Raw genomic sequence first — 14,605 nt, forward strand, 5'->3', positions numbered from 1 at the left:
CTAACTTTTAGTACGCTAGTATGCGATTTGAGAAACAGCACCGGAATCCCCAAATTTGGATACTATACGTATACGTATTCGTCGAATGAATCTAGAGCCGAACGGAGCCAAAAAGACCCAAAGCTCCCCAAAGTGCCTCCTAGAGTTTTACTCCCTACACATGAATGATACAAATGAACAAAACCCACACAATAACATAAAATAAAGTAAAATAAAGAAATAATAAATATAAAGGGGTGCTCTTTCAAAATTTGCTCCACACTTGCATGATCGATGATACACAGTGAAAAACCACGATGCTTGACAAATCACAGCAGAGTGGGAGGGGTTGGGGTAAACAGGATTTCATCTCCAGAAAGAAAGTGTGGCAGGGCTTAAGCACATTTTGTAATGTAGATATTTCAATGAAAAGAGCGTTTTGTACAAACAGACACTGATGGTACAATAGAGATCCAAGATCAATTTAAGAGAAACTCAAATGGACACTTTGGTTGCACTTTAAAGGGGTGAATGTTGTTCTCAGTGATTAAACATAAAAAAGGTGACTTGACACGACAACATTACAACACCACAAATGATACAATTTTATTAATTATAATAGTTATTTGATGCATTCATTTTAATTATGACAATGTGTTCAAATATTATACAACCCGAGCCTTGAGCGACGCCTGTAGTTTTCCGGGACTCGGCTATCCAGGAGGAGAGAAAGCGGGAGGAGGGGCGAGCGGAGGACGACCACTGATGTGAGCGAAGAAGAAGAAGAACCAGCAGAAGCGTCATCATCATCATCATCACCTCCAACACTGACGAAAAAAGCTGTGTCTCAAATCACATACTTGCGCTCTCAAAGTTAGTATTTTTAGTGCGTAAGTGCGTCTCAATTCTCAGTATGTGAAATGTAGTGCTCCAAAACTGAGTATGGATCGATGGACACTTTCTACCCTAAACGGCTCCATCTTAGCGACGTTGATTAGTAAATGAAAGTTACCATATATATATATATATATATATATATATATATATATATATACATATACTTACAGGTGCATTTTCAGCCAAAAGTAGGACAATGACACGTCTTGGCTTCTGATACCGACGTACATATCTCGCCAATATTTCGTTTCTCATATTTTTTCTTTATTTCTTCTTCCAAACTTGCAAGACGAGCTGCCAGCAGGTGGCGATAGTGTTCCTACAGCTGGTTGCAACCATCGTTAAATAGTAGTAGAAGAAGAAGCTGTCGTGTCATTTCCTGTTAGTGTGTAGCAGCAGAGTTTGATTTGAGACATACTATCTGTGGAGAATTAGTTACTAGTTAGTACGTACACTATCCTGATGCACACTTATTTCTAGTATACTAAGAGAAGTATGCAATTCGAGACACAGCTCATGTCTTCAGGTAAATCCACGTTTCTCCTCCATCTTCCTCCACGAGTGACGTTCGTGTGTCACTACAGCACTCAATATGTGATTGTCAATCAAATCGATCGTTTCTCACCACGCGACCCTGTTTTGAATGAGGGAGAGTCGGGGTCACAGTGACCTGGACCAGCCAGCACCCACTGACACCACTACCTCACCAGCAACAATTTAAAGACACTGTTTGTAGCTTCATTATCGAGCTGGATTATGACCACCTGCTGAATAGCAATTGTACTTTAGTGAGTCAGTGGTTATCAAAAGCGAAGGTAATAAAAGAAGAAAAAGTTAAATTAACGATTTCCCCCGTTTCGTGTCCTAATTAGACACATTTGAAGACAAAATGAAACTAATACACAAGTGATAGCATTGTTTTTTTTAAATTCCCGAAACTAATAATATTACACGTGTGCTGTTTTCTGTTTCTGAATATTTCTGGAAGATAGATAAAGTAAATAAATACAGATAAAGTACATCCATACATCTACAAACCAACATGCAAAAAAACAAACAAAAGAAAAAAATGCCCACATCATTTATATCAGACCTGGGTAAAGTGCGGCCCGGGGGCCACATGCAGCACTTTGACTGTATTTATGCGGCCCCCATAATGTCAAAATATGATCATGTATGAATGGTTCTGTTAACAAATGTATTTTGTATTTATTATTAATTTACATTTTCACACTTTCTTTTTCCCTCCTTTCTTGTGTGTAAATTTTAGAGTATATATTAATCCCTCAAAACATTTTTTTTAAGTTAGTTGAAGAAATGTTTTGAAAAAAACTCATATATACAAGAACAAAATTGCATCTTATTTATCTTAATAAATGTCACGGCCTAATGACGAATGAAGAACAGATATCCTTGAAGAATTATAATTGCTCACCTGTGATTTAGATGTATAGCCTGACAAAGGACGTTTACATACAAATTAGTGGTTACAAAAACATTGAGCTACATACATAAATACACAAGAAACACACATAATAAAACAAATAAAAAGAAACAATCAAACAAATATTTACATAACAAACAACAAGAATATTTTGGATAATATAATATAATATATTTATAAAATTGTTATTTATGGAAACAAGAACAAATGTTAAATAAAGGACATTCTTGCCGACTCTTGTCAATTATATACAGAAAGTCGATATAGAAGAGTCAGAATTGATGATGTTGCATCGGAAGAAGTTCGAATGGAAAACATAAGAAAGACAGTTCATGACAAAGTACGGCAGGAGAGACGGACATGCAGTGAGGACAGACATGGGACCAAGAATGGTGGAGAGAGGGTGTGAACAACGAGGGAGGAGAGGAAGACAACAAGGATTAGGATTTTCTCCCAACAACATAGTCACCAAGATGGCGGTCGTTTAGGCGTTTAGGGTAGAAAGTGTCCATCGATCTATACTCACTTTTGTGGCTGTTTCAGTGATAATTTAGTGTGCATGGGGCACTACATTTCACATATTAAGAATTGCGATGCACTTATGCACTAAAAATAAAGTTTAAGTACGCAAGTATGCGATTTGAGACACAGCTCTGCACTTAACTGAAGCCTGTGTTGCTGTTTACCATCATAACACACATAACACACACCTTTTTGCAGCATATTTTCACCAAACACACCTGATTTAAACATATTTTTAGTCTTAATTATGTATATCTTAGATTTTTATAATATTTATCTTTGCCATTCCTTTTTATTTTATTTATGCAGTTTTCTATTTTGTATTTTTCCTTAACATTTCTCCCACATTACTAGCAGCATCTGTTGTAACATTTCTCTCTGTGAGATGAATAAAGAATCTATTTAATAGACTATATAGTTTTTCTTCTAAAACCTGCAACTCAGATGACTTTATTGATATGGATGTGACAGAGATAACCATAGTCTGTACTAATGAAAATCTATTCATGCATTTCAATGTCTGCTGCTTAAATGGTGCTTTCTAACCAAATCCAGCATCAAAGCACGTATTGTCACTAATAGCAGCACAACATCATTGAGCAATATTGTTCATTAACACAAAAGTATCAACAGAAATACTGACCTGTGCTTCTCATGTGGTCAGGAAATGATGGTCGACAAAGATATACCAGGGTAAGAAGGGGAAGAGTCAGAGAGGACTCCCGCCTTCAAGCCTGGCAGTAGACAGCTCATCGCCGGCAGCAGTGGTTAAGTTTGAATAGCAGAACAATGTGGATCATCTTGGAAAACTTGTCTACTATGGTCAGGATAGTGGTCAGGCCGTTGGAAGGATGCAGACCAGTGACAAAGTCGACGGCGATGTGAGACCATGGGCAACCGGGACAGGGAGAGGCTGAACCAGACCAGGTGATATTAACCTGCATGGGCCCTGGAACTGCAGAACCTGGGTTCAGAGGTGAACTAGGACCGTAGGGGAACCTCTAAGGAAAACAACTCAGGTCGAGAGCGACCCTCACATCGGTGCTCCCAAAGCCGGTTATCCTCAAGAACAGCCAGGGAAATAAGGCCTTCTAGGGACTCTGGCTTGTCCCAGGTCGATAATTGGTTGTGAATCTCATCACTGAGGCTGGTGGTGAACACTGATTTAAGAGCGGGTCATTCCAGCCGGACTCAGAAGCTACCACCTGAAAATCGATGCTAAACTGGAAGACGGAGGAAGAGCTGTGGCGCAGCTTTAAGAGTTGACTAGAGACAGCTGAAGAGTTGTGGAATGGAAAATCAAACACCCGACATATCTGCTCAGAAAATGAAACAAAGAGTTAAGACGATCTGCCTTGGAGCTCGCTGAATCTTATTATCTTCCGCTGGGTTCATAATTGGTCAGCAGGTTCTGTCATGAGTTACTTCACAAGGTGACCCAGATGCGGAAGAGAATGAAATGACAACGGCTTAGGTGACAAAAAGACTATTCAATACAAAAACAATACAACAAATGTCCAGCAGATGGTGACAGTGTAACTTGAGTACTTTCTCTCAGTCCAACAATAGCGCGTGAATAAAAGAGAAGGTTCAGGCGGGTGTGGCTGAGAGCCACGAGATCCACTGGGGCAGACGAGAAACAAACAAAAGCATAAAATAATTAAATACACCCTTTGAACGAAGACAGTTAACACAGTCCACACAGAACTTTTAAAATGTACTGTGAAGGTCATTGTGAGATCCAGTTCAACAAAATCCCTCTCCGGCCATTGGGCACCTGCTCCCAGGTCATCTGAAGAGCAATAATTCTGTCTGAATGCAGGTCAGCAGATGAGATGATCAGCCCTGGAAGGCACTTGTCCCATGTATCACTTCCTGTTGTCCTTTCAAAAGCTTCTCTAAGATGAGTTTCTGAATGTGCTACGACGATGGTAACCATAGTTCTGTGAACAAAACAAACCCTCCTGTTCAAGCTGCTGAGCCTGTGTCCCAGCCCAGTCAATTCATCTATTACTGCCCAGTGAGTAGCCAGAAGCAGTCCTGTTATCCCAGCCACTCTAACACAACAAGGCTGTTGAGTTGGCGAAATTCATTTAGAAGAAGGTTTAATACCTTTTTATCAGTCAACCAGGAAGGTTTGTTTTTAAAGTAGATTGTAATAATATCTTCTTTAAGCTTTAGTAATCATTCTTATTTTTAAAATTTTGTTTAATTTCCTACGCTGGTAACTAGCCACACCACTAGGTATGGAATGCTAAAGTTATGAGAGCGATCAAAGCTTTTATTGTAAGTAAAATGTTGTCGATACTTGGAAAATACAGACCTCTATGTATCACCGCCAGACTGCCAAGTCAGGATCCAGTGCTGCTCCAAATGTTACAGATGAAAAGAGTTTCTAACTCTGGTTTTCATCCAGGATATATTTGCCGAGACTCAAAACAGGAAACCCAAATGCAGACGCAAGATCAGGATCAAATCATAACCTTATATTAGACAAAACAAAACGAGCAGGCACCACATGATGATATACTGATATAAAGAATCTTCCAACTAACACTAGGTCTATTGACCAACTGAAGACTCCAAATCAAGGGGAACAGGGAGAAGGTGAGAAGGCGTAGGTGACAGAGATCAAGATAGTCGGGTCAGGAGCATGAGAGAAGGTCCACGTGACACACAGGGATCAGGGCTTCACAATAAAGACAGGAAGTGAATGACGGTACATTAATATTAATCATTGAGTACCTCAAATACCTATTGGTGTATTTTCAAATGTGATTTAAACCCATCATTATTGGGATGTATAGATCATTTATCCGTGTAATTCCATTTCCCAAGGTACAGTACACAGAGAATGACTAAGATAATAAATGATTGTCTCTGCTTCTTAAAAACCTTCCCTTCCTGCTTACATAGGGAACAATCTTCGGACCATTAATAGTTTACTTAACTGTTCTCTGAATAAATCTTAAATCTCTGTCTTAAAACTTTGAATGTGACTTAAAAGTTCTTCCTTTTAGGAAAAAAAAGGTTTGTTCTGTTTAGAATACATTCTTAGGCTTGTTATCCAATTAATTGAATAATTAATAATAAATAAATTCTTTTTTTTCCCTTTAAAAAGCCATGAAAGTCTGTCATATGCTGCTCAGAGGAAAAACAAAAGAGACTCTGGAGAAAACTGTTGTTATGTCTGAGCTACATTCATCTCTCAAACACCTGAGGTCACTTTGAAACATACCAGTGATGTCACAGAGTAAATATATTATTGGCAGATATGAGCATGTCTGTTTTATTTTTGATGCTCTGAAAATTATGTCTTTTTATATTCTGTTTGTGTATGTTGTTTTGAAAGTCGTGTGTTTTCTGACGATCTGTTCATTTATCCCTCCGTTATGGAGTGCTTTTTGTTGATTCATTGAGAAGTAGATATTAAGTAAAGATAATTATTGTTCATTAAATAACTGCTGCCACTCCAGAGCTGTCATCGAACCAGAGCTCTGAACCTGGTAGATGCGTGTGTGACTTCCTCTCTATAGTCATTTGAGACGGTCTGTTGAAACTTGTTAAAAAACACAATTAGGAAGACAGGAGTGAAGCTTCCTAAACATTTCGCCTTTGTCCCGGGATTCAACTTTCCAGCAGTGTTAAGAGCGTGAGCAAACAACAGGAATGGTGGCAGCAAAACAGATGATGACGCGTGTGTTTAAAAGCATTCAATCACCCACTTGCCAAAATATACATCTGCTAACAGATGTTTCCGTCAGTGCTGGCAACCAAGAAAGATGATAAACATATTTGATTGTTGTGCGGGTATAGAAAGCAGTAACTCTTGTGAGGTTGCACTTGTGTCGAATAAAACGATTTCTATTAATAGATGTTATGTTTCCTTATATCGTAGATTAAAGTCTTTCACAGTGGGATTAACGCATGTGATGATGGTTGCTGTGGGCGAACGAATGGGTGAAGGGTGAACCTTTTCTAACTGTTATCCGATCACGTTGTTGAAGATGACAGTTCAGAATTTGTGTTGAAGACCCTGTTCAGAGTAGAGATCATGTACAGGAAGTTTTGGATCATGTTTATTTGAACTGAATTTGTTTTCTCTCCCTTAGAGGACTTGAATGTTTTCTTCTGTCTTCTGCAGGCCAAGTTCTCTGAAATCAACTTGGCCTCGTATGTCAACTCAGGGTGCACTGTGGACATGCAGGTCACTAAATCTGGAACAAAGACGTATTCAGATGATCAGTGTTTTTTTTTTACAAACTCGCAGCATTAAAGCTGCATTCACGTAGTAGAATATTAGATTTCACAGGGTTGTTAATATTTTAACTATTTCATGGAAATATGAAGATTTAAAAAAAAGGTGTACCATATTGTCTGTGTTGTGTTATCACTGAAGGACACACAACAATGTCCGACAAGCAATCTGGCTAAAAGACAGATATCTATTTTTGGTATTTACAAACACAAACAAACAAACACTAACACAAACTCACTCAGCGAACACAAAAACACACACACATCTTCGTGAACTTTGAGTTAATTGATGTTCATTTGAATTTGTGTGTTTTAGACTTTCTCATGGACAAACGGATGAACCAGCTTATGAATAGAATGGACTCATCACAAGTATGATAAGCTACGCGGAAACATTTTCCTCTTCTTTCCTTCTGCTGTTGCATTTCATAACGATTAATGGGTGAAGATCGTGGGCAACTGGCATAATGGTGACACATTCAATGGAGGGTTTGAAACTTTGGGTACAAGGTCTTGATCCCTGCAGAACACTCCAGACATCATAGCTACAGCTTAGATCTATATTGTTTTCAACAAACATTTCTATACGTTTTAGAGCAGGTTTTAGGATCAGCTGTTCGGTGGCAGAAGTGTGGTGAGGATGTGGGAGTCCACTTCACTCAACTACCAGTCCACAGTTCATCCCAGCCCGGATGTGAGAGGTTGGTCGACAGGTCGAGGACTTGCGATGAAAGCAAGGGGGTGACCAGAGAGCAAAACTCAAACTTGTTATTAACATGAAAGGGCAAACAGCCTTTCAACCTATTTAAGGTAAAACAAGCTCAGAAGATTCTTCTCTGATTATTTTCCTTTTCTTTCGGTTATGGTCTCATTCTGGGATTCTTCCAGACTGAATCAGTCCTTTGACTACAACAATAAACAAGACTTCAGGACGCTCAGAGATTAGATGAACCTTCTGGAGACGCGTGGGATGTTGGCTTAGCTTTTTTTTATGTTTAATGGTTCATGTGACAATATTCTTTAATTTATTTGATGTCTTTATGCAGTGAACTTTTCCGCCTAGTTTTAAGACTGACTTGATAGAAAAATGACATAACACTGTGTACAATGAAACATAAGTTGTCATGTTAAATTAATAAGTCTTGCATATGTTGATTCCTATAATTATATAGAATTTAAGCTTGAAACGCATAAGCTCGCCACCAAGCAAATGTAGTATAACGGCTAACTGGGAAACTACTCAACATCTTTAGAACAAGCTTGTTGTCATTTTCCTTTATTCTCATAAAAAATATTTCACCTCAGGCTCTACGTCAAAACATTTCAACTGAGGTGATTTAAATTAACAGTTATGTCTTCACGAGATGATATGTCGTCTCGTGAAGACATACTGTTGAGTTTCAGCGAATGTCAAGAGTGAGATATGAGTTAGATAGATAGTGTGGGTGGAGGATGATGATTTAACTATTAAGTTCTCCGAAAGCCTTTATTTATTGGATATGATATTTTCGCTTAGAAATTCTACATTTTCCAGAAGACAATGACATGTATGAGCAAAAGCAAAAATTGTATGTGTATATATATATATATATATATATATATATATATATATATATTATGTTTGATCGCTTTCTCTAAAATTCTACATTTGAATGTTTTGAAATTATATTATATATATACTGTATATATTTTGATTCTATATATATATTTATATTATTTAAATATTAAAGCCTGCCATTTCTGATTATTTATAACCTATTTATTGGGTGACAATCTTAATTTGTTTTAAACAGTGAAATATTGACGTTCTGGGTTTGTGTTTGTGCTCCTATTTGTTTATGGGGCAAAGCCTGAGGCAGGTTAGGGAGGAGACGTCTTTGTGTGAGTCAACCTCTCAATAGAAAAATGATTTAAATCAGTTATTGAATGAAAAGAAATTCATCCTTTCATGTCATTCAATTATTTAAAAAAAATCATTTGATGCTTCTTTAAAAATAACAACATTTAAATCAAATAAAATATTCAACATTTGAAACGTTAAATTCAACCATTTAATATTTCGACGGCACTGATATACTTCCATAGTTATATTTCAAAATAATATGGTTGTTTTAAAAATATATTATCTGAGATACAAGTTGATTTTATTCTGAAGGATATAATGGTCAGTTTTATGCTCCTAAAAACCTCAGAGTCATGAAGTGTAAGATCATGAAAACTAACCTGAAACCTTCAACATCCCTTGTTTAGCAACATCTACTGTCCTGGTCGTAAAGAAAACTCCATGTTTCAACTGGTCTGGTCTCATCAAAGATAATCACCACCAGGTGAAGGACACGTCAGACTCCAGGTCTACGACCTCGACGCAGGTTTTAGGAGTCGAGGAGTCACACCACGTTGACGCAGTTCCCTGCGCTCGCTGCTGCCCTCTTGCTGCAGTAGGAGAAGTTGCTGTGATTGGTGGACGAGCCGTTCATGTGCGAGAAGATTCACACAAGAGGTTGAAAGAGCTTCAGTACGATTGACTGACCTTTCACCCCAGTGACCCTGTTGGTATCTCCTCACTGGTGTCTGTCATTTTAAATAGACTTTGTGGATGTGTTGACAACTGAAGTGGGAATAGTTGACATTCCTGTGTGTTGCCAAGTGTTCACTAAACACTTTCAGCAAATATCTCTGCTCCCATCGCTGGAGGAAGAAATGACTGTAACTTTACTGAGATACTAGAAAAATACTAAGTATTTTAGTGCCATCAGAATATCGAAGCATTATTCCAGTTCAATCATTTTTTTTATTTAAAAGTTGAATTTGTTTTTATAAGAAAAAAATAAATAGAGAAATAATTAAATAATTAAAATAATACATTTCAATTTATTTTTCTTCAAATTGAAAAACTATACAAATGTGATGAATCGTGTCTGAAGTAAATCAGTGTCATTGGAATATTGATGGTTGAATTTAACATTTACTGAAATAGAATTTATATGCTGTATGTATATTTGTATATATATTTTTTAGTCCAACACATTTTATACACATATATCGTACAGTATTGTCTGGTTTAACATTTTTGGGATTTAATTTACAAAACCATCATTTTTTTTGATAACTTTTTTTTATTATTTTTTTTATGATATTAGCTATATTAGATAGAGCTCACATTATCAATTTATATTTATTTTGTTTAGTATATATATTTTTTAATATATTTATATAGCACACTCCACAACAAATTGGTGGGCTTGACTGTGGAGTCTTCATGCTGAAGGTGAGATAGTTTTAAGTATTTCAAATTCAGGTTCTATTTAACACGTTTATCATTTAACTTGTTTCCAATTTATCTTTTTTATTGTTTTTTTTAGTGGACCTGGTTCTGAGGGAGAACTTAAGGGACTTCCATGAAAGACAAGTCCTACAATATTGAATTACTGAGTGAAGAACCCACGTCTGACCAGATCATTGCAGGACAGAAAACCATGATGACGGAGAGATTCGTTTTTTATTTCACGTGTCACACCTGTATACGTGCCTGTCATGCGCGGAATAGTTTTCAAAACCTTTTATTTTTATTTAAGTCACATTACGTAGCAGGTATCATTAGATCATCCATTATATTCCAGAAGTATCTTTAAAGCGCTGTTTACTCACTAGTTGTGTTGTTTCTAATTATAAATAAACTAAATACGTGTTGAACGTTCAACTAACTCCCCGTTTAATTCAATTTAATCACGCTTTGTCGTTCGATATGAAAATCATGTTTATCATTTGAATATGTTACAGATTAGTTTAAAAAACATGCTCGCAAACTGGTATTTAAAAATGTCTCTGTTTAACAAAATCACTCGTCTGAAACAACTTCCTGTCCGGATTTACGTTCCGTCTGAAATGACCGGCTGCAGATGGACCCTCCTCGGGCTGGGCGGCCAAGATGTTCACCTGGCGGGGAAACTACGACCTGAGGCGCTAAAACTCCCGCGCGGAGCTCGTTGTTTTCTTTTTATTCACCTTTTGGACAACTTTGTCGAAGCCTCGAGTGTCAGCCATGGCCTTGAACAACTGTTTCATCGTGTTTAGCGACATCAAAGACATCTTGTCGCTCCGACTGACTCCCCTACAATGTCAGAGTTTGTTTTGAAAATACCGGAAGTGGGTCCGCTTAAAATCCGGGTCTCTGAAGTCCGTTTTATAAATGTTTATTTTATTTTACTTTGTATCATAATATGGTTTCATTTTACTCCAAACACACATCCTATAAACTTGTGTTTATATACATATTTATTAAGATATTGTAATTCAAACTTGCATGTCTATAAATACATTTGACGTTTTTCTCAGTGTGTAGTTTTGTTGTTACAGTATTTCACGATTTAGTTTGGGTTAAAATATATTGTATATTATACTTAGAGTAATCTTATATTTAATACAAGATAAATATTAAATGAATATATTTTAAGATATTCAATCTCTGAGCAATTTTTTTTACGTGCACGTTTATAAAAAACACGTTACATATGATTTTCTTTTGTTTCAGTATATAAAAATATTTAAAGGTTATCATTGAAAGTGATACATTTTACACTCTACACCAGTAACCACAGATCTTATAAACTATTATAGTTTTTGGTAATCAAGGAGATCTTCAGAGGGATTCAAAAAGTGTATCTATGTATCTATCCTTGTATTCACAGACTGCTTTGACACCACAGACTGGGATGTTCTGCTGAATTCTCATGGTAAGATACACTGTCTAACAGATTATTTAAATTTCTTCTAAGACTGTCCGCTTTTACAGTAATAATAAACCATGGGTAACGAAGGAGGTCAAGGATGTCCTTTACAGGAAGACGGTGGCTTTCAGTTGAAGGGACAGAGGCGAAGACGAGTACAGGAGTCTTGATACTTGACTTTTTGGACTGGAGTCAGAGGAACCACTTTCAGCTGAACACCTCAAAGACCAAGGAGCTGGTCCTGGACTTTGGGAGGCCTAGGACAAACCCAAGTCCAGTGTCCATCAGATGTGACGAAGTGTCCCAACCTGGGAGGCCAACCCACCTCATCAACCCCACCTGCGAGAGCTCGATGGAGGAGTAGAAGAGGCCTCAGAGCAACCCAGTCGGTGCCTGATCATCAAACTGTTATGGTTTGTCTTCAAGCCAGTTTAGTCTTTCCTAATCCACTTGTTTTGCCTGCCTGCCTGTCTGCCCACGTAGTAATTCCGACCTCTCCTCACAGGATAACCGACCTGCTCCGTCCAACCTTCCGCCTGCTCCTCAACCACCAGAACTCCGGTCCTGGGCCACCACCACCTGCGCACCGGCCCTGTCTCTCTCCACCAGCACTGTGGAACTTTCTGCTTCCTCCGAACCTCACCCACCTCAAGCAAGACACTGACGCTTCATTAAAGAGTGCTTTTCAGCCCTCGTCACAGAATGATCAGGCCACACTCGGACTCAGCGGACTAGGAAGCCGTGAAAGGAGCCTTTGCCGCTCAGGGATCACTCCTGGAACACCACAAGCAAACTCTGGATGAGCTGGTAGCAGTGATAAAACAACTTTCTGTAAGTGTTGGTAACCTGTGTGAGCAAGACACGGCACCTGTAGCTCCCGCTGCTCACACGCATGCCGCTCATCCACCTGCTGCCGTCTCCGTCATGCTGCCTCGTCTCGAGGCATGGGTTCCTACTCCGGATCGTTACGATGGAAACCTGGGTCAGTGTCGAGCATTTTTATTACAATGTGAGATCGTGTTTGTACAACAACCCTACATGTAAGCGACGGAGAGATCCAGGATCGCCTTCATTATAAGCCCCTGTTGCGCCGAGACACTCTCGCCTGGGCAGCAGCTGTTAAAGAGAGAGGTCATCAGACTGCTTTTCTTAACAAGCTTTTGTTGTGGAAATGAAGAAGGTAATTGATCAGCCCGTGAGAGGAAAGGAAGCATCGCAGCGTCTTCTGTCACAGAAGACCGGCGTGATTTGCTGCTACCAGTTTCCTGATGTAATCAGATCTGGTAGTTTCCACCATTTCAATTTATGAAGACATCAGATCCCTGAGGTTAAGTCTCTGCACCTCAAGTTAAGTGGACTTCCAGACACGTTTAGTCTTTCGACAAAGTCTCTTCAGACTCAGGAGATCTTCATTTGTCCAAGGGCACCATTTTTTCTGAATTTTCAAGTTCGATTTAACAGGTGCCACTTGATCCAGTATTTCATCACAATTGTCCTGTTACCAGTATTTTTATTATACTAAGAGCGGATGTCACGTGATGTGACGTCACAAGGCCATATAAGGAGGTAGGAAGCTGCAGTGCAAAGTTTCACAGCCAAGAGCATGATCACGTCTCATGTCAGCAGCTTTACGTCGTACGCCGTTTGTAGCATCGTTGGTATGTAACACTTTTTATTCTTTAGTGATGTTGAACTTATTTGTGTTGGTTAATCGTTTGATGTCTCGTGCGGGGATCGCCTCATTATCATTTGTGAACGCATGCTGCAGATCAATGTTCATTTATACACAATTAAACTGTGATCATCGTGTGATGATTTGCCTTTAATAGGTAATTGTCTGTTAATTTGAATATACTGTTTCTTAATAATGTACAGTTTAGCTTTCAACAATGTATTGCAAATATATTTTGTCTGTTGCTGTTTTCAGTTTTACAAAAAGATTTGCAAGTCAATAAACCTGAGTACAAAGAATCCACCGCTTCAGAGTCTTGATGAGCAAATCGTGTTTAGCTTACTGTCAAAACGCAAGTCAACGTGTGGAGCGCAGGATAACAATGATCAGTGAAACAGTGAATCAAACTGTCCATGTCAAGGTGGTCATTAAAGGAAAATGGATCAAACATAGCAGAAAAACTGTCTGCAGTATGACACGCCTCTGAGACCTGACGTTCAAAGGCGTAGGTTCAGGGATGAAGTCCAGGTTAAACAAGACAAGAGAATGATCACTCAGATGGACATCATGTACAGATACATTAGAAATGTCCAGGCCAAGAGTAAAAACCAACTCTAAAATGTGGCCTTTTTAGTTCAGAAACATGTTGCTCAAAATTAAAGGCTGAAGTCAAAGTTAAAAGTTATTATACAGAGCAAGATGTGACGTCATCAACATGAAGATTAAAGTCTCCAAGAATAAGAACAGATTCCAAGTCAAGTCAAGTTCTTTTATTGTCAAATACATCTACAATAAAATGCAAGTTGTAAAAAAAAGATCAAAGTCGTTCTCGTATCGCTGAAACAATCTGGGTGTACGTGTGATGAAGTGAACTTTGTACAGGTGTGGCAGCAACAGGTGATCTCCACAAAACTGTTGAAGCGCTCGTGACCACTCCTGGATTCTTTCCTCTACTTGAACATTTTGACAAAAAAGTGTAAAACAGAGACGTCTTGACCCTCGTGGTAAATGTTTTGTTTTCATATTGTAACCGTGTGAATCAACAAACAATGTTGCACTGTTGGTCTCTGACAGGACACACCCCCTCACTCACGGGCGTTTTCATCG

The sequence above is a fragment of the Callionymus lyra genome, chromosome 3 (genome assembly GCF_982586985.1).
Source record: "Callionymus lyra chromosome 3, fCalLyr1.hap1.1, whole genome shotgun sequence".
NCBI classification, from domain to species: Eukaryota; Metazoa; Chordata; class Actinopteri; order Syngnathiformes; family Callionymidae; genus Callionymus; species Callionymus lyra.